The 19,884-nt window shown below is 40.5% G+C and overlaps 1 pseudogene across 1 annotated transcript in view; it reads left to right on the top strand.

Annotated features, from left to right (window-relative positions):
* Positions 1–3,478: 3,478 nt before the first annotated feature.
* Positions 3,479–19,884, top strand: part of LOC307027354 (synaptosomal-associated protein 25-A-like) — a 66,340-nt pseudogene continuing 49,934 nt past the window's right edge. Inside the window, exon 1 of the transcript XR_013810605.1 lies at positions 3,479–3,637. The product of XR_013810605.1 is annotated as a synaptosomal-associated protein 25-A-like (transcript). The remainder of the gene's footprint in view (positions 3,638–19,884) is intronic.

The following is a 19,884-nucleotide window of genomic DNA, read 5'->3' as shown; positions in this document are numbered from 1 at the left end:
TGCTGCCGCCCGCCCCCGTGTATATGCTCACGGCTGCATTTCCCCCGTTAGATATACCATTTCAGGATTCGGGGTCTAATCGCCAAAGACTTCACATTTATCACATGACATGTTTCAATGAATGTTCTTGAAGCAAAATGAAGTCTCTCCTGATTGAACTGCAGTATTTCTCTTTTCTCTACTCCCTTTGTAACCTAGTCTTGAAAAATAGCTATAAAGACACATTTTCTTCACTTTCCTAAGAGCTGCATGGTACCCTGTGTGTTGGGGTGTTCCCTCTCCTGCAGTGCGTTATATAGGATTTAGTGCATGGCCTGCAAAATCTAAAATGTCCTCCCTCTGCAAGAAACGCCTCGATTGGACTTCTTGTTTTTGTCTATTCTGTAAACAGGTCTTTATTAAAGGGCTCCTCTTATTCTTTTGGGGTTTTCCCTTCCCTAGCGTTATATAGGTTTTTAGTGCATGTGAATGGTCTGCAGATGCTAAAATCCAGAGGGAGTTTCTCTCCCACACACTCCCCCCCCCCCCCTGATTTTATCCAATGTTGATATTTATATTCAGTCATTGTAAATGCACACATATTAAAGTTGCCTTATTTGCATACTTGCAAATCAACTTCTACTATTGTCCATTTAAACAAATCAAAGGGATAGTTTCATGCTGATATCTTTTGTTACCCCTCTTCACTGACTGACCATATGTCTCAAACACTGCAGGTTAATATGAAGCATGCTCAAATAGCTTCCTCGTGCAGAAAGCCTCTCCTCAGTGAATGGAGCCGTTTCCCCTGCAGTCCTTCTCTTCTTACATAATCACTTTTGATTTATTTTTGCATCGCCACAAGGCCTGACACATGAATACTGAAGACTCCCGAAATACACTGAGAGAAAAAGACAGAGACGTGAAGCGAGTTAAAACAGTAAAGGTGACATAAAGTAAAGTAAACAACTCCATGGAGAAGACAGCATTTACTGACAGTGGATACGGTAAAACATGTAGATATGAATGTGAAGCTTCCTCGATTCATTTCTGACATTAAGACCATTTATTTTTGTGTTACAAGTTTTGTGAAATGTAATGTTTAAATATACTTTCTATATATATTTTCTGTGTAACTCGTGGGAGGAGATATCTACAGAAGCAACACAACCAAACCAAGGGAACAGAGCAAGGTAGCGAGGCAACACGACGACAGGACAAGGCAAGGTAACAAGGCAAGGTAACAAGGCAACAAGGCCAAAGACGACAAGACAAGGCAAGCTAACAAGGCAACAAGGCAACAAGACAGCAAGACAAGGTAAGACAAGGCAAGTTGACGAGGCAACAAGGCAACAAGGCAGCAAGACAAGGCAAGGTGACAAGGCAACAAGGCAAGGAAACATAAGGTAACAAGGCAACAAGGCTACAAGGCAACAAGGCAACAAAGGAACAAGGCAACAAGGCAACAAGGTAACAAGGTAACAAGGCAAGAAATAAAGCTAAATATCTCCCAAAGTTAACCAGTGAATGAAAAAACAACATTATTTTGCATAAATCGTCTCTTACACTCAAATATTTGAGGTCTGTACTGCCTTGAGATCCTTGTTGGTCTCGTGTTTTCTTATCTACAAGCTTAAGCGGACATTTTGTAAACAATAGAAGAATATATTGAACTGAATCAAAATCAGTTGAATTAAAGAAGAGACAGACAGTAGCATAAATCTCTTCCAACCCAACGTCTTTTAAAATGCCAAAAGCCGTGTGTGTGTGTGTGTGTGTGTGTGTGTGTGTGTGTGTGTGTGTGTGTGTGTGTGTGTGTGTGTGTGTGTGTGTGTGTGTGTGTGTGTGTGTGTGTGTGTGTGTGTGTGTGTGTGTGTGTGTGTGTGTGTGTGTGTGTGTGTGTGTGTGTCAGATGGTACCTGCAGAACCTTTGCCCTTTGAATGTTCCCAGCTGGTTATCTTCTGCCGGATTGTAAAGGTCAGATTTGTAAAGATTGAGAAGAGGAACATCTTTTCTTAAAATACATCTCAGACTAACCACAGACTAGTCCCACAAAGTAATGCCATAAACGTGAATAATCTTAAAATAAAAATAATCCAGTTTTTGCCTCAGTATTAAATATCTGTCTGAATAAACAATATATTTAATATAAAAAAATTGCTTTGTAAAAATGCCCTTGTAATGATTCTGATGCTGGCAAATATTATTTACAGTAATATACATTTGTTTTAGTCCCACGCATTTTTAAAGCGTCTTTTTTTAATATATATTGACAAATAATATTAAAAATGCATTGCAATAAAATCCCTTGATTTCCTTAATTGTATTTTTACTAATCCACTCTCTCACACGCAACCCTTCATCCTGTGTGTTTTAGATTAAAGTGATTTATTAGATTTATTCCCTTTTGGTAGGATTTTAACTGAGCTGTTGTCTCTTCAGATAGCTGACAGTAAAACATCGTGTATCTCCTCCCTGTGACATCAGAGGGCGCGGCCATTTTGTGAGCAGCATCAAATTGCACACGATGAGGCCGGAAGTGAAGTGACTGACCCACCAAAATAAAAGCCTCCGATAGATGTTGATGACAAAATGCCAAAAAAATCCCCCAAATATTATTTATTTAAATCGAAATACTAAATTATTAGAGCTGCAATGTTTACAATTAGAGTTTATAGATTCAAGATGTTTAATTTATCTCCGGTTACAAGTTGTTAAGTGCTTTTTCTAGATGGCTTTATTGAAGATAAACAATATAGTATATTAAACACAATTTAAAATGGAGTAGCACAACACTACACACACACACACACACACACACACACACACACACACACACACACACACACACACACACACACACACACACACACACACACACACACACACACACACACACACACACAGATGGCTTTTGGCATTTTAAAAGACGTTTGGTTAGAATAGATTTGTGCTACTGTCTGTCTCTTCTCCTTTAATTCAACTGATTTTGATTCAGTTCAATTCAATATATTCTTCTATTGTTTACAAAATGTTCACTTAAACTTGTAGATTAGAAAACAGGAGACAAGCAAGGATCTCATGGCAGTAAAGACCTCAAATATTTGAGTGTAGAAGAGACGATTTATGAAAACATTTAGTTTTTTCATGGTGGTTAACTTTGGGAGATATTTAGCTTCATTTCTTGCCTGGTTGCCTTGTTGCCTTGATGCCTTGTTGCCTTGATGCCTTGTTGCCTTGTTACCTTGTTACCTTGATGCCTTGTTTCTTTAAGCCATGGTTCTGTACGTATTTGTCTTTATTTGTATTAAATATATGAATACTAATGTGTACTTCTTTTTTTTGTTATTGTTGCATGCTTTATGTAGCTGCTCGGCCACTTATGCTGTAACACTGCTGTGGGACTAATGAAGGAATTCTAATAAGTCCACGTTATCTAACAAGAGGGTTAACTCCTCATGCTTTTATTTTGTAAAACCTGAACAGGAAGTTTGTGATTTCTCTCCCCTCATGGTGGTGAGGGGGGCTCGGTGTGTTTCCATTTAATAATCCACATCTCAGTCCCGGAGAGCTGCTGCAGCACGGAGCGACATTTCTACTGAAAGTGAAGAAAAAACAGCCAAATCAAAGCCAGAAGAGCAGAGGAAACCGCACCAGGTAAATGGAAAGACTCTCCTGCTGCAGACACACACCACACACACCTGATTCAATCATAATTATGCATAAGAAATCTGTGTCGGATTTAAAGTGTCGTCGTTTATTTCTCACCCTGAGGTGGCTGGGTCAAGTTAACCCCCTGCGACTGATGGGTTTCATTCTCATTTTCTGCTCAAATCCCTGGAACTTTCTGGTGTTTTTTGTTTCTGTTTTTGCACGCAGAGCTTCTGTCCGTGTTACATATATTACAGGATTAAAGTAGCTGTTTGTTGTCAGGATTAAATGAGAGGATAAAGCAGCTTCTCTCGGAAGAAGACTCCCAGGTTTCCTCTGGTTTAACCCCGGGGCTCTGGAGCCTATTTACGGACTGAGATGTTTCAGCACCGCGGACAGCTCCGGAGCCAAAACACAGATAGAAAAGAGAGGAAATTAGCCATTAAACATTGATTTATTTAAGCAATTCTTGGTGAAAGTGTCCGTTTTATATCTCTATTTGATTACATATTGTGTAATAGTGTATAAAAGAGCAGTGTTTTGTGAGGATTTCATTCATTTTGGTGCCAAATCAGTGCAGATGTAGCCTTTTTTCTACAAATGTGCCCTATTTCATCCACTCAATAAATAAATAAATACATAAATAATTGACTTATATGTTAAGGTAAATGTATAAAGGTATGTTTAAGAGATATTTTGTGTTGCTATAATTAATATAAATGAAGTTACAGGCTAAATTAGCAGCATAACTTTGAATTGATGTCATATTTTTCTTGTTAACTCAATTTTTTTTACATTAAGGGGTAATTTAAAAACTACGCTGATGGATATTATAAGGATTGTTAATACAAATTCCCAAGGCAAATCAAAAGTAGTGCGGAGGTGTGACAAAAAAATCAATTTCTATTAATTCTTTCTGAGTTCACCTTGTGTAAAAACATGGAAACGAGTTAAATTAGATCTGTGGTTTTGAAAGATTATGCCAAAAATCTCCCTTTTCCTCTGATAAGGGGGAGGCATGCAAGCCTTTACTTTTTTTGTTGCTGCGTAGAAGTTTTTGATGGCTGTGAAATCAAGCAGAATGAGGGCAGGGTACATTAAGAGCAAGTCTATAAAAATACCTCCTGCAAAGATTACCCCTTTCTGTCACATTTTATTGAGCTTTATTTGGATGAAAACTCAGATTTATTTGTCCTTTTATCTGCCTGTTTTTCTGGGAGAGGTGTGTGCTTTTTTAGTTGGACGAAAGCCAATGCACTGTTGTTATTGTTGTTGTTGTTGTTGTTGTTTGGCAGGCTGTGAGTTTGGCAGCAGTGTTGTTCCTGTTTCTCCATGTGGGGGATAAAGAAACATGTAGTCACAGCTCGGACTCAGTGAAGCACTTCTTCTGAAGTATTTCTATTTAAAACGATCAATAAAAGTTCACAGAACAATCTTAGAAAATGCAGTGTCTTATGATTGGAAGTTTTGAAAACACAAGCATTAAGAATAGGAAACAATCGGTAAAATGCGGATTATTATTCAAGTAAAGGCTTTAAAATCGTTGAATTAGCAACTGCTTTATCTTAAAAATGAACTGTGCATGCATTAGAGGATGAACATACACACTTTTGACCCTCCCTGCTTCCCGTCCTGTTACGGGAATGTCATCGAGGACGAAGAGCTCAGACTGACGCTTAAGCAGATCTTTGATTTTGCAGCCTGGTGTTTGTAAGCGTAGAGTAAACAGATACTTTAATGAGGACAGGAAGTGATCAGGAAAACACATCCAGCCTCGTTGAACCTTTATTTCATTTCATTGTTTATGCATTTCTTTGATTTGTGCTGTAGTTTAATAGAAAGAACGGAAGTTAGACGATAAATAGAGTGCTGCTTAGAAGACGTATTTCTGTAGGCCAAGCAGGAAGTTATCACCCTTATTAAAAACCATTGGAATTTGGGTTAATAAAGGAAATAGCCTTCGTGGCAAACAAATGTTTATGATACTTTTATTAAGCTAGATAATCATCCCAAATAAAAACCACTTTTAGTATTTTGAAGCATACAATAAAATGCAATAGGTCACATAACTTCACATCACCACCGCTAAGCTAAAGGCAGCTAATGTTAGGCTGTAAAGGAACTACAGCACGGTCACATGACTTCACGTCACCACCGCTAAGCTAAAGGCTAATGTTGGGCTGTAAAGGAACTACAGCACGGTCACATGACTTCACGTCACCACCGCTAAGCTAAAGGCAGCTAATGTTGGGCTGTAAAGGAACTACAGCACGGTCACATGACTTCACGTCACCACCGCTAAGCTAAAGGCAGCTAATGTTAGGCTGTAAAGGAACTACAGCACGGTCACATGACTTCACATCACCACCGCTAAGCTAAAGGCAGCTAATGTTAGGCTGTAAAGGAACTACAGCACGGTCACATGACTTCACATCACCACCGCTAAGCTAAAGGTGGCTAATGTTAGGCTGTAAAGGAACTACAGCACGGTATACAGATTTTTTCAGTCTTTTACAAATCTTTCTGGCCTTTCTTTGGCTTTCTTTTTGAATCATCCCAGTACTACACAAGCTGCCATTTCTGTTATTTATATGTATTTATTGGAGAAACATCCATTTTGTTCAGAGCTCTATCAAACTTGAAACAATCCACATTTTTCTCCAAACACAATTAAGCTGGTAAAGTGTTGAAGAAGACTCTAAGTGACAAAAAAGTGGTTATTTTGTGATTTTCTGGTGTTCAGGCTGAAGGTGTTTCAGATGTGTTTCTGATAATGACGATGAAGGCAGGGTGCAAAAAATAATCGGTTTTCTGTTGAGCAAATCCCCCCCGCCCCCCCCGTCACTCACCCATCCATCACCCTGCCCACAGATTGGTGAGAAATCTGTCGACGAACACACACACACACACACACACACACACAAACACACACACACACACACACACACACACACACACACACACACACACACACACACACACACACACACACACACACACACACACACACACACTTGTCCCTTTCGCAGTCACAGTTTAATTTATTCCCCTTGTTAGGAATTCATCTTGTTCTTTTTGCTCTCTGAATTTCATGTTGATCTGTCACCGAAGTGCCAGATGGTAGAAAAAACAGTCAAATAAATGAATGCACCGTGATTACAATCTTTTGTCTTCGCTGCGTGTCGCTCACTTATGAGATTTCAGCAATAAAATGATGAGCAGGGTAATCGCTTTTGCATTTGGTTCTTGGCTGCCTTTTCTTTTTTATATGTACAGATTTGTTTTTGACATGTTTCTTTGGCACCTCCTTCATCAAAATAGACGTGTCATCTTTCGTTAATTCCCCGCTTTTTTGAGGGAGGAGAAGATGTTTTTAGAAAGCCCTGCAGGGTGTGTTTGGCACTCAGTGTTTGCTGAGAGTCAGATGAATTATTTGTGCTGCTTACAGAGGTGTTGACTTCACTCACATTACTTCAGGGTTGACTTGCAACATCTTTTCCGATCCTGTTTCTGTCTGTCTAAAAAAGCAAACTGTCAGATCTTCGTTTAGGCAATATTTAGTTTAAAGTTCTGATCTTTGCCCATTGGTGAAGAGCTGGAGCAAATTATAGAAGAGATTGTTTGACTACAAAGAATCGATGATATACAATTGAGCTACAGCGTGTATAATCGGACTAGCAGTTCTTGAAGCTGATTTAAAGGCCTTATTAGGTTATCCCTCTCCTGTAGTGTGTTATACAGGCTAGCTAACTATAAGCTACTTTCTTGTAATGTCTGACATACTTAAAGCTATCCTCGTGGAGTTATTGCTCAGAAGTAGCGCCATGAAGCAATTCTCTGACAACCTCAAGGAAAACACTTAATGCATTTTGCTGTTTCTTTTTTGTTTTGTTTACAAGTGCAGTTTTCAGAGCTATTCACTTGTATACAGCTGTCACAGATATAGACAGCTGTAAAGTAACACCTGCATTTCTAAGGATTACTTTATGATCAAAAACTAAAGGGAGATTAATTTGCTAACACAAGCTAACCTCAACGAAGTGCTATCATAAAAGATATAGATAGCCTGCTAATATTAAAAACCTGGTTTGTTGTTCGCCTGTCGACTTTGGCTTTAGTTCTGTAACTAACTGAGATAGCAGCTAACTGAGCTAGTAGCTAACAGAGGTAGCAGCTAATTGAGCTAGCATCTAACTGAGCTAGTGGCTAACTGAGGTAGAAAACTGAGCAAGCAGCTAACTGAGGTAGCAGATAACTGAGCAAGCAGCTAACTGCGGTAGATAACTGAGAAGGAGCTAACTGAGGTAGATAACTGAGCAAGCAGCTAACTGAGGTAGATAACTGAGCTAGCAGCTAACTGCGGTAGATAACTGAGCAAGCAGCTAACTGAGGTAGATAACTGAGCTAGCAGCTAACTGAGCTAGCAGCTAACTGAGGTAGCAGATAACTGAGCTAGCTGCTAACTGAGCTAGTAGCTAACAGAGCTAGCAGCTAACTGAGGTAGCAGATAACTGAGCTAGCAGCTAACTGAGCAAGCAGCTAACTGAGCTAGTAGCTAACAGAGCTAGCAGCTAACTGAGATAGCAGATAACTGAGCTAGCAGCTAACTGAGCTAGTAGCTAACAGAGCTAGCAGCTAACTGAGGTAGATAACTGAGTTAGCGGCTAACTGAGGTAGATAACTGAGCTAGCGGCTAACTGAGGTAGATAACTGAGCTAGCAGCTAACTGAGGTAGCAGCTAACTGAGGTAGATAACTGAGCTAGCAGCTAACTGAGGTAGATAACTGAGCTAGCGGCTAACTGAGGTAGATAACTGAGCTAGCAGCTAACTGAGGTAGCAGCTAACTGAGGTAGATAACTGAGCTAGCAGCTAACTGAGGTAGATAACTGAGCTAGCGGCTAACTGAGGTAGATAACTGAGCTAGCGGCTAACTGAGGTAGATAACTGAGCTAGCAGCTAACTGAGCTAGCAGCTAACTGAGGTAGATAACTGAGCAAGCAGCTAACTGAGGTAGATAACTGAGCTAGCAGCTAACTGAGGTAGCAGCTAACTGAGGTAGATAACTGAGCAAGCAGCTAACTGAGGTAGATAACTGAGGTAGCAGCTAACTGAGCTAGCAGCTAACTGAGGTAGCAGATAACTGAGGTAGCAGCTAACTGAGGTAGCAGATAACTGAGCTAGCTGCTAACTGAGATAGCAGATAACTGAGGTAGCAGCTAACTGAGGTAGCAGATAACTGAGCTAGCTGCTAACTGAGATAGCAGATAACTGAGCTAGCAGCTAACTGAGGTAGCAGCTAACTGAGGTAGCAGATAACTGAGCTAGCAGCTCCTGCTACTGTTAGCATGACTTAGCGTTCCTTAAGTAGCTTAAGCTTTCTGTCCAGCAAAAACCCTGTAAACCAAGGAGATGTGAAGCAAAATATGAAATGGAAAACCAGAAAACATTTTCTCCATGAAATATTAGTGTTACCAAAATCAATTCAGTGTCTCAAAGCCTGACACACTTCTCCTGTTGGATTGTACACACAGCTAAACACAGTCACACGGTGCAATAACTGGCTTTTCAATAGCAGAGTGGGACTCAAGGAGGCTCCATTTTCTTTCTTACAAGTGCGTTGAGCATCAAAATGATTTTGCAGCTGTTATTTTAAGGTGCAATAGTTACATAACGTTGCTCGTGAACCATCATTTAGACGCAGTGTCATGATTCGGCACAGACGCAGTGTATTCTGATCCTGATGCTCTCAGCACTTTAAACGGTGATATGCATTTCCCATCGTATTGATCGGGATGACATGGCGCATCTGTCGTAATATGACTCCTCTGTAGGGATCCTAAAAGATTTCAAAGTGGATTTAGGATGCTACTTTGCCATCAATCAGAACGTGCACACAGTTATTCTTTTGCAAAGAGTTGCCTAAGCTACGTAACTCATGTATCTGCTTGGGATTTGTGTGTGTGTGAATGTTTTTTATTCATCCTACATGCCTAAATGTATGCCTATATGCACCTTTATCTATTCATGTTATATGCGCCTGTCAGCACAAGGTACGCGTTAGTTTATAAATGAACAGCATCTAAAGAGCATCATGTTGACAGGTGTCCATTCGAATGTGAGGAGAGAGGAGGAGAAATGGTGGAAAAGGAGGGGGCGGTGTGTGTGTGTGTGTGTGTGTGTGTGTGTGTGTGTGTGTGTGTGTGTGTGTGTGTGTGTGTGTGTGTGTGTGTGTGTGTGTGTGTGTGTGTGTGTGTGTGTGTGTGTGTGTGTGTGTGTGTGTGTGTGTGTGTGTGTGTGTGTGCGCCCTCTAGGTTTAGTGTGGTAGCGAGAGAGAGGCTGAAAGAAAGCATGGACGAGAGGGAGGGAAAGTAACAGAGAGAGTGAGAGTGGTCCATGTGTTATGTAAGTGTGAGGCATCTCTGCATGTGTGTGTGTTTGTGTGTACGTGTGTGTGTGTGTGTGTGTGTGTGTGTGTGTGTGTGTGTGTGTGTGTGTGTGTGTGTGTGTGTGTGTGTGTTTACGTGTGTGTGTGTGTGTGTGTGTGTGTGTGTGTGTGTGTTTACGTGTGTGTGTGTTTACGTGTGTGTGTGTGTGTGTGTGTGTGTGTGTGTGTGTGTGTGTGTGTGTGTGTGTGTGTGTGTGTGTGTGTGTGTGTGTGTGTGTGTGTGTGTGTGTGTGTGTGTGTGTGTGTGTGTGTGTGTGTGTGTGTGTGTGTGTGTGTGTGTGTGTGTGTGTGCAGATTAATCCAGTGGGTTTTATCCTCAGTGAATGGGACAGTGGGGCTTTGCAGTGATTATCCCTGCAGGCCAGATGATTGCTTTGAATCTCCCGCACGCCGCCATGTTTCCCTTCCCAAACATAGTGGCTGAAGATTCATGATTTTATATATTCTGCAAATAGGATCCCCTCCTCAGATCAAAGCAGTCCCTAAATGTTGATTTCCTCCACCTCTCTATACCTCCTATTTCCTGGTTAATCTGCCCCAATCCCAGCCCACCATATCTGTCTGTCTGTCGTCTGGATTATATAACGAGGAAATGTCAGAAACGCATTCATCATCCCTGCTCAGATGAAACAAAGAAATATCAATAAAAGCTGGAAGGAAAGTGTTTGGGTTGAGGTGTTCAAATTGAAATAGGAGAGGAAAATGTATTTGTAGTTTTTGTTTAGTGCAGACAAATTATACAATTAAAAGTCAAGACACTATGACAATGCAGCTAAAATAATAATAAAGAAAAATAATAATAAAGATACATATATAATAAAAACAAAAAATAATACAATTAAATAAATTAAAATAATTGTAAAAACACAACATTGAATTTATGGGATCACTCCAACATTTCAAATAATTAGGTCGACAGTGTGATAAACCCAAGAACCGAAAGCATGACCTGCATGAGGGTGTTCATTGTTGATATAATAGCTAAGTAGGTAAATGCAAACAAAACAACAGCTTATTAATTGTTTGGTAGGTTTAGAAAATACATTACATGACATGTTAGACGCTTTTATCCAAAGCGACTTCCATACTCAATACTGTGGACAATCCTCACAGGAGCACTTTGGAGTGAAGTGTCTCCGGGACACAACGACATGCTGACTGCAGTGGGGTTTGAACCTGTGACCCCCTGAGAGACATTTGGTTAAAAAGAACTCAATGGTGCTCCAGGAGGAGATTCAGGTGATAAGGTGTGGGGGGGGGGTTACCTTGGTTGCTGATTGGCTAATGGTTACACAAGCCAACACATCGTTATGACATCATAAAGTGGCCAAAATCTGATCAACTCATTTTCAGACAGGTTTTTATAGAAATGGATCAAAAAGAGAGAGAATCTTTGTTCCTGAAACTTTCAGAGTCTCTTTCCACAGAGGGGACACATGTTGATGTAGAAGAGACATGAAGAAGAGGGGACACATGTTGATGTAGAAGAGACATGAAGAAGAGGGGACACATGTTGATGTAGAAGAGACATGAAGAAGAGGGGACACATGTTGATGTAGAGGAGACATGGAGAAGAGGGGACACATGTTGATGTAGAAGAGACATGAAGAAGAGGGGACACATGTTGATGTAGAAGAGACATGAAGAAGAGGGGACACATGTTGATGTAGAAGAGACATGAAGAAGAGGGGACACATGTTGATGTAGAAGAGACATGGAGAAGAGGATTTGTCCTGTCTGTCCCCAGAATCTCAGGTCGTTTTATCCTCAGATTTCCTCAGTGATTTTCCGCAGCAGATTTCCCTCTGTGTGCGCTTCCTGTCTCTCCGTGGGGAATGTTTTAATTCTCCGAGGCCATATTGTCCCTGCAGGCGTTGCTGTGGGCAGAAACCCAGCACAGTGTGCGGTTTATACCTTTCTCAGGGTTATAAAACCACCAGGAGGAGGACGACGAGGCTGAAAGGGAAAGGACTTCTATTGTGAGAGTTATTATTTAAACCTGATCTAAATGTTTTAATGTCTTTCTATACATATCATATTTAAAATAAATATGCGTTGTAATAACAAACTCCCATCGAGTCTAATTGTATTTAATAATTTCCATTAAATAATGTTATTTTTTTCAAGCATTAAAATATTCACGTTATATTCTTCCTTCTTGTGGAAGTCAAAGAGCTTACACATAATCCAAACGTTTTACCAAATGTCATCACCTCCGAATTGGTTTTAATGCTAAAAACTAAGATAATATTATTAAAAAATGTCTTGAAGACATTTTACTCGTAAACCTTCCCCGTGTTAAATATCCATGAAAAAGGGCAAACATGTCATGTGATAAACAATGTGTATAATAAAGTAGAAGACTCCATTTTCACAACTAAACTATAAACTTGGTTTTGAATCAAGTTAAATGGCATATAGCAACCCCATGCAGAGTAGAGGGCAACGGATGAAACAGCGGAGATTAATCGAATGTGAAATACTGAAATGACTCACAGCCCTTTAGCTCAAGTACAATTTGTCCCCATGAAAATCATGACATGAATTTATTTTAATAGGATGGTGGTGAATAGTTTGTCTTAAACATGCATGTAATTCTGCTCGTGCAACCATAATAGTTTTTATATGAGTGTCTAGTATTTAGTGTCTCTATTTTAAAGAGTCCTCTCCTGCTGATGTTCAGGTGTATATCAGTATGTAGTGTCTCTACTTTAAAGAGTCCTCTCCTGCTGATGTTCAGGTTTATATCAATATGTAGTGTCTCTACTTTAAAGAGTCCTCTCCTGCTGATGTTCAGGTGTATATCAGTATGTAGTGTCTCTACTTTAAAGAGTCCTCTCCTGCTGATGTTCAGGTGTATATCAGTATGTAGTGCCTCTACTTTAAAGAGTCCTCTCCTGATGATGTTCAGGTTCATATCAGTATGTAGTGTCTCTACTTTAAAGAGTCCTCTACTTTAAAGAGTCCTCTCCTGCTGATGTTCAGGTGTATATCAGTATGTAGTGTCTCCACTTTAAAGAGTCCTCTCCTGATGATGTTCAGGTTCATATCAGTATGTAGTGTCTCTACTTTAAAGAGTCCTCTACTTTAAAGAGTCCTCTCCTGCTGATGTTCAGGTGTATATCAGTATGTAGTGTCTCTACTTTAAAGAGTCCTCTCCTGCTGATGTTCAGGTGAATATCAGTATGTAGTGTCTCTACTTTAAAGAGTCCTCTCCTGCTGATGTTCAGGTGTATATCAGTATGTAGTGTCTCTACTTTAAAGAGTTCTCTCATGCTGATGTTCAGTTGTATATCAGTATGTAGTGTCTCTACTTTAAAGAGTCCTCTCCTGCTGATGTTCAGGTGTATATCAGTATGTAGTGTCTCTACTTTAAAGAGTTCTCTCATGCTGATGTTCAGTTGTATATCAGTATGTAGTGTCTCTACTTTAAAGAGTCCTCTCCTGCTGATGTTCAGTTGTATATCAGTATGTAGTGTCTCTACTTTAAAGAGTCCTCTCCTGCTGATCTTCAGGTGTATATCAGTATGTAGTTTCTCTACTTTAAAGAGTTCTCTCATGCTGATGTTCAGGTGTATATCAGTATGTAGTGTCTCTACTTTAAAGAGTCCTCTCCTGCTGATGTTCAGGTGTATATCAGTATGTAGTGTCTCTACTTTAAAGAGTCCTCTCCTGCTGATGTTCAGGTGTATATCAGTATGTAGTGTCTCTACTTTAAAGAGTCCTCTCCTGCTGATGTTCAGGTGTATATCAGTATGTAGTGTCTCTACTTTAAAGAGTCCTCTCCTGCTGATGTTCAGGTGTATATCAGTATGTAGTGTCTCTACTTTAAAGAGTCCTCTCCTGCTGATGTCCAGGTGTATATCAGTATGTAGTGTCTCTACTTTAAAGAGTCCTCTCCTGCTGATGTTCAGGTGTATATCAGTATGTAGTGTCTCTACTTTAAAGAGTCCTCTCCTGCTGATGTTCAGGTGTATATCAGTATGTAGTGTCTCTACTTTAAAGAGTCCTCTCCTGCTGATGTTCAGGTGTATATCAGTATGTAGTGTCTCTACTTTAAAGAGTCCTCTCCTGCTGATGTTCAGGTGTATATCAGTATGTAGTGTCTCTACTTTAAAGAGTCCTCTCCTGCTGATCTTCAGGTGTATATCAGTATGTAGTTTCTCTACTTTAAAGAGTTCTCTCATGCTGATGTTCAGGTGTATATCAGTATGTAGTGTCTCTACTTTAAAGAGTCCTCTCCTGCTGATGTTCAGGTGTATATCAGTATGTAGTGTCTCTACTTTAAAGAGTCCTCTCCTGCTGATGTTCAGGTGTATATCAGTATGTAGTGTCTCTACTTTAAAGAGTCCTCTCCTGCTGATGTTCAGGTGTATATCAGTATGTAGTGTCTCTACTTTAAAGAGTCCTCTCCTGCTGATGTTCAGGTGTATATCAGTATGTAGTGTCTCTACTTTAAAGAGTCCTCTCCTGCTGATGTTCAGGTGTATATCAGTATGTAGTGTCTCTACATGTCTCCATGCTTTAATGTTCAAAAAGCTCTTTATTCTTCTCATACTGTCTGTGCTGCAGCACCTCTTTTCACCCTCTGTCTGAAACCAGAGCCCAGTTTGCTCTGATTGGTTAGCTGGCTAGCTCTGTTGTGATTGGTCAACCACTTGAGATGCCCCGCCCCTTAGTCTATTGGCTAGCGCTAGCCAATCGTTTCACAGATTGATGTCACTTTGTTCCGGAAGTAAACAAAGGAGTCAAATGGGGGAGTTTCATGCACAGGGGGAAATAGTTGTATTTGTTTTTATGCAATCATAGCGCGATTACATTTTGTTAACATGAGAACACATGACATGAGATTATTTTTCATACGGTGGGGAGATTTCACTAAATCCTTGTTTTGCTATAACATTCATCAAATACTGCAATACAAACGAGCATTACTGCATAAATGTTCAGTAAAAAGCTTAATAAAAGTAGTTGTATTGATGTTTCCCAGTGTTACTGATGGCATCTTGGCTAAAAATGAATATAATATTGACCTTATCTTCTCACCGTGTCGTCTCAAGGTGAAATGCTATATTACAAATGTGATACGACAGAACGCATGCATGTACAACTGAGATGATTATGCATCCAGGACCTTGCTCGGGTCGCACTGTCACAACTGCAGGCTCTAATTTAGTGTCCGTGCAAATCCTCAGAAGATGTGTGATAGCCTCATGTACTTCTGCACGTGTGTGTGTGGCTGCAGTGCGTTAGCAGTCAGGCATGTAGTGGTGTGTTTTCTTTCTGAATAGCTTAGCCCTCGAGCTCCCATAATGCTCTCTGGCCCGGTCACGTCTTGGCGAATGGGTTTTTATAGGTCAGCATGCAGAGTGTTTGCACTGCTGGCAGCCTGCCTGTAATGGTGGTTAGATATATGACTGATTTAATGCTCTCTTTAGAACAATAGACCAATCATCTTGCAATCTACTTATTTATATAACTAGTTATCACCAGAGGTGGGAAGTAGTGGAGTACAAATACTTTGTCACTTTGTTCTGGTATCAGTACTTTACTCCGCTACTTGTGTGCGTCACTCTTTAGTGCCCCCTGGTCTCCCAGCCGTGTGCGTCACTCTTTAGTGTCCCCTGGTCTCCCAGCCGTGTGCGTCACACTTTAGTGTGCCCTGGTCTCCCAGCTGTGTACATAATTATTTAGTGTCCCCTGGTCTCCCAGTCGTGTGCGTCAATCTTTAGTGTCCCCTGTTCTCCCAGCTGTGTACATAATTATTTAGTGTCCCCTGGTCTCCCAGTCGTGTGCTTCACTCTTTAGTGTCCCCTGTTCTCCCAGCTGTGTACATAATTATTTAGTCTCCCCTGGTCTCCCAGTTGTGTGCGTCACACTTTAGTGTCCCCTGGTCTCCCAGCTGTGTAAGTCACTATTTAGTGTCCCCTGGTCTCCCAGCTGTGTGCGTCACTCTTTAGTGTCCCCTGGTCTCCCAGTTGTGTGCGTCACTCTTTAGTGTCCCCTGGTCTCCCAGCTGTGTGCGTCACTCTTTAGTGTCCCCTGGTCTCCCAGCCGTGTGCGTCACTCTTTAGTGTCCCCTGGTCTCCCAGCCGTGTGCGTCACTCTTTAGTGTCCCCTGGTCTCCCAGCCGTGTGCGTCACTCTTTAGTGTCCCCTGGTCTCCGTTGTGTTTTGAGCTTCTTGCAGTGTTTTGCATTGTAGCGTTTGGTTTCTGCAGCTTTTAGTAAACGCTGCGTAGATGCTGAATGTTCTCTAAATGCTGAAGATGTTTCTTCATGGTTTTTGGAACATTTGGGTTTTTATATCTGCATCTTTTCTGAAGCTGCAGCGCGTTTCTCCTGATGGAAGGGTTGTGGGCCGTTGTTGGCACCTGTCGGCCAACGTAGGTTTCTTTGTTTTTAGGGTTATTGAGGAATTGTGAGGAAAGAAAGATTAGATAAATCAGTCAGTAGAGATATCTCATAACTTCAAATGCAGAATCAGAGCTGCTGAATACTTCTGGATCAATGTGTGGAAAGGGTTTTATATACTGTATATATGTGTACCTGTCGACCTCCGTAGACACAGGCCTGTTTGAAAAAGACTACCTTTTCATTCATCCATTTAAAGACAACAACCATTTGCCTCTGAAACAAAATTAAGGCAGTGATTTATTTTCAACATTAAAACATAATTTCTTAGAGACTAGTTTGAGTCTAAATATGGGCAGTGTTTGTGAAAAGTAACCGCATGCAAAAGCTCTGTCGTGTTGTTCCTGAAATAGCATGAAGGTTGTTTGAGAGTGGAGGAGTATTTTGGAGACAGCTTTGATTATATAAATAAATATCGCTCTGCTCGTCCTGACCTGAGAGGTTAAATTCGACTGACAGGCCGTGTGTGTGTGTGTGTGTGTGTGTGTGTGTGTGTGTGTGTGTGTGTGTGTGTGTGTGTGTGTGTGTGTGTGTGTGTGTGTGTGTGTGTGTGTGTGTGTGTGTGTGTGTGTGTGTGTGTGTGTGTGTGTGTGTGTGTGTGTGTGTCAGTCTCTCCATCTTAACAAGAGACTCTCTGACGCCAGGATAAGTGTTTTCCAAGAGGCAATACACGACTGCATGAGTGTGATCTATTAAAGTATATTGACTGATACTAAAAGCGTAGAGGAATTAGATCAGAGCGATGCATGTGCAGCTCTAAAACCACTTTTGTATCTGGTTATTTCTCAAGTGTCTATGTGCGTTAACATAATCTCTAAGGCTGGTAAATGTAGTGTTGAATTTGAGCTTCTGAAATTATCCATAAAGTACATATTTAAAAAAGTATATGTGTTTTTCCCAGCCCAGCTATAAGAACATAACAATATATCCCAAATATTTATATATAGAAATGTGTAATAATATAATGCTTTATCAATACTAGGTCATAAAACACATTGAATTGAATATCTTAAAGGGGCCCTATTCTGCTAATTTAGTGTCCTATTTTGTTCCCCTACTGGAGGGAACACAAGGATTTTAGCCTTTGCAGACCGTTTACATGCACTAAAACCTACAGTATAGAACACACTACAGGAAAGGGAAAACCCCAAGTGCTCCTTGCCGTGATCATTACCATCAGTATAGTCAAAGTCAGCTTTATTGTCAAGAATTCTACATGTGTTATACAGAACATTGTGAAATACCGTTTCTCGCAATCCCACAGCGTGACACATATACATATAACAAGATACACAAAGGGCCTAGATAAACGGGGTATCAAACTAAGTAATCGTATTAATAAGTACTAGGTAAAACAAATATATTTAAAAAAAACACAATCTACAGAACATGAATTGACATTAGTACAAGTATTCCTTTGTGCAAAAAAGTACAGTTACAGTGCAGTATTCAATTCAATTCAAAACCTTTATTTATTCAGGTGAAAACCCATTGAGATCATTGACCTCTTTTTCAATGGTGACCTGCTGCAAGTAGGTTCCAACATGAATACAAACATGACAGAAAAACAAAGAGGACATCATATGGCATATTTACATTGACTACAGTTTGTATAGCTAGTAGCATTTACAGATACCAACAGTTTCCGATTGGATAGCATCTATCCTTGCTTTAAAAACATGTAATGGAACCAAACTGCTCAACTTCCATTCCTTTTGCAGACTGTTCCAAATTAGGGGAGCTGCGCATCTAAAAGCTGTATTCCCTAAGACAGTCCTAGCAGTTGGCACATTTAATACAACCACAGCATTCGATCTCAGGCAGTAGCCACTTACAATACGCCGTGAGATCAGGGAGCAGATGTAGGATGGAAGTTTCTCTAACATTGCTTTGTAAATAAAAAGATACCAGTGATTGAAAGTTAGTGAAAGCAAACCTGCCCTTGCATACAGGGTACAATGAGGGGTTAATGCTTTACAGTTTGTCACAAATCTCAGTGCACTGTGATAGGCGCCATCTAACTTGATCGGGTAATTGGCCGGTGCATTCATATAAAAGAGATCACCATAGTCCAGCACAGGTAAAAAGGTCACAGAGCCTTTTCCTGGCCTCAAGCAGAGAAACAGGACTTGTTTCTGTTGAAGAAACCTAGCCTAACCCTCAGTTTTTTTAGCAGGTTATTGACATGCAGTTTAAAAGAGAGACAGTCATCAAGCCAGATACCAAGGTATTTGTAACAGGTAACCACTTCAACTTTTTTCCCTTGCGTAGTTACAATATCTAAAACAGGCTCTGGTGTCTTTTTAGCTTTTGAAAAGAGCATTACCTTGGTTTTATCCACATTTAAAAGAAGCTTTAGTTCAGAGAGCTGAGTCTGAACAGTGTTAAAAACAGCCTGTAATTTAACAACCGTCTCCTGAATGGAGGGACCTGCACAGTACATCACGGTATCATCTGCATACAAATGTAAAGTAGCTTCATCCACATGATCACCTAAACTGTTGATATATATGGAGAATAAAAGTGGACCTAAAACAGAACCTTGTGGAACACCATTAGAAATGTTTAACCACTCAGAAGACAGCCCATCAAAGTGAACACATTGGGACCTTTCAGAGAGGTAGTTCACAAACCACCCCACTGCATGGCTGGATATGCCAATACTGAGTAGCCTCTTCTTCAAGATGCGATGATCGACGGTATCAAACGCTTTGGGAAGGTCAATAAACAGAGCTGCACAACTCTGCTTATTATCTAAAATACTCGTAATGTCATTCACCACTTTCATTGTGGCAGTGATGGTGCTACAGTATGTTGCTTTCTGAAGCCTGACTGACGTTTAGACAGGATATTATTTTTACATAAAAACTCCTTTACTTGCTCACTCACTAGTCGTTCGAGCACTTTAGCCAGAACTGACAATTTAGAGATTGGCCTATAGTTATTTAAAATAGTTGCCTCCCCTCCTTTCAGTAAAGGCAAGACATAAGCAGACTTCCAGACTTTTGGAATTGTATTTGTGCTGAGGGAGAGGTTAAAAAGAGTAGTGAGAGGTGGAGCAATAAAATGTGCAGCTATCTTTAAAAAGAAAGGTTCTACGTTGTCCGGGCCAGCTGGTTTCCTAGGATTCATGGCTTCATGAACAACACCAACAGTAAAAGGAGTAAAACTGAAAGGGTTTTCCAGACCACATTGTTCAGAGTCAAGGACTGGAGCGTTCACAGAAGCGGAAGCACAGTCAGTGACAGAATCAAACAGAGAGCCACAAGAGACAAAATGCTTATTAAAGCAATTTAGCATGGTGGCCCTGTCTGATATAATGCCAGGTGCTGTGGTGAGGCACGGAGGTAGCTCATTTGGGATATCACTAGTGGAAATCAATTTTATGGGTTTCC

Source organism: Notothenia rossii (genome assembly GCF_949606895.1).
Source record: "Notothenia rossii genome assembly, chromosome: 2".
In the NCBI taxonomy this organism is placed as follows: Eukaryota; Metazoa; Chordata; class Actinopteri; order Perciformes; family Nototheniidae; genus Notothenia; species Notothenia rossii.
This window is presented reverse-complemented; position numbering and strand designations above follow the sequence as displayed.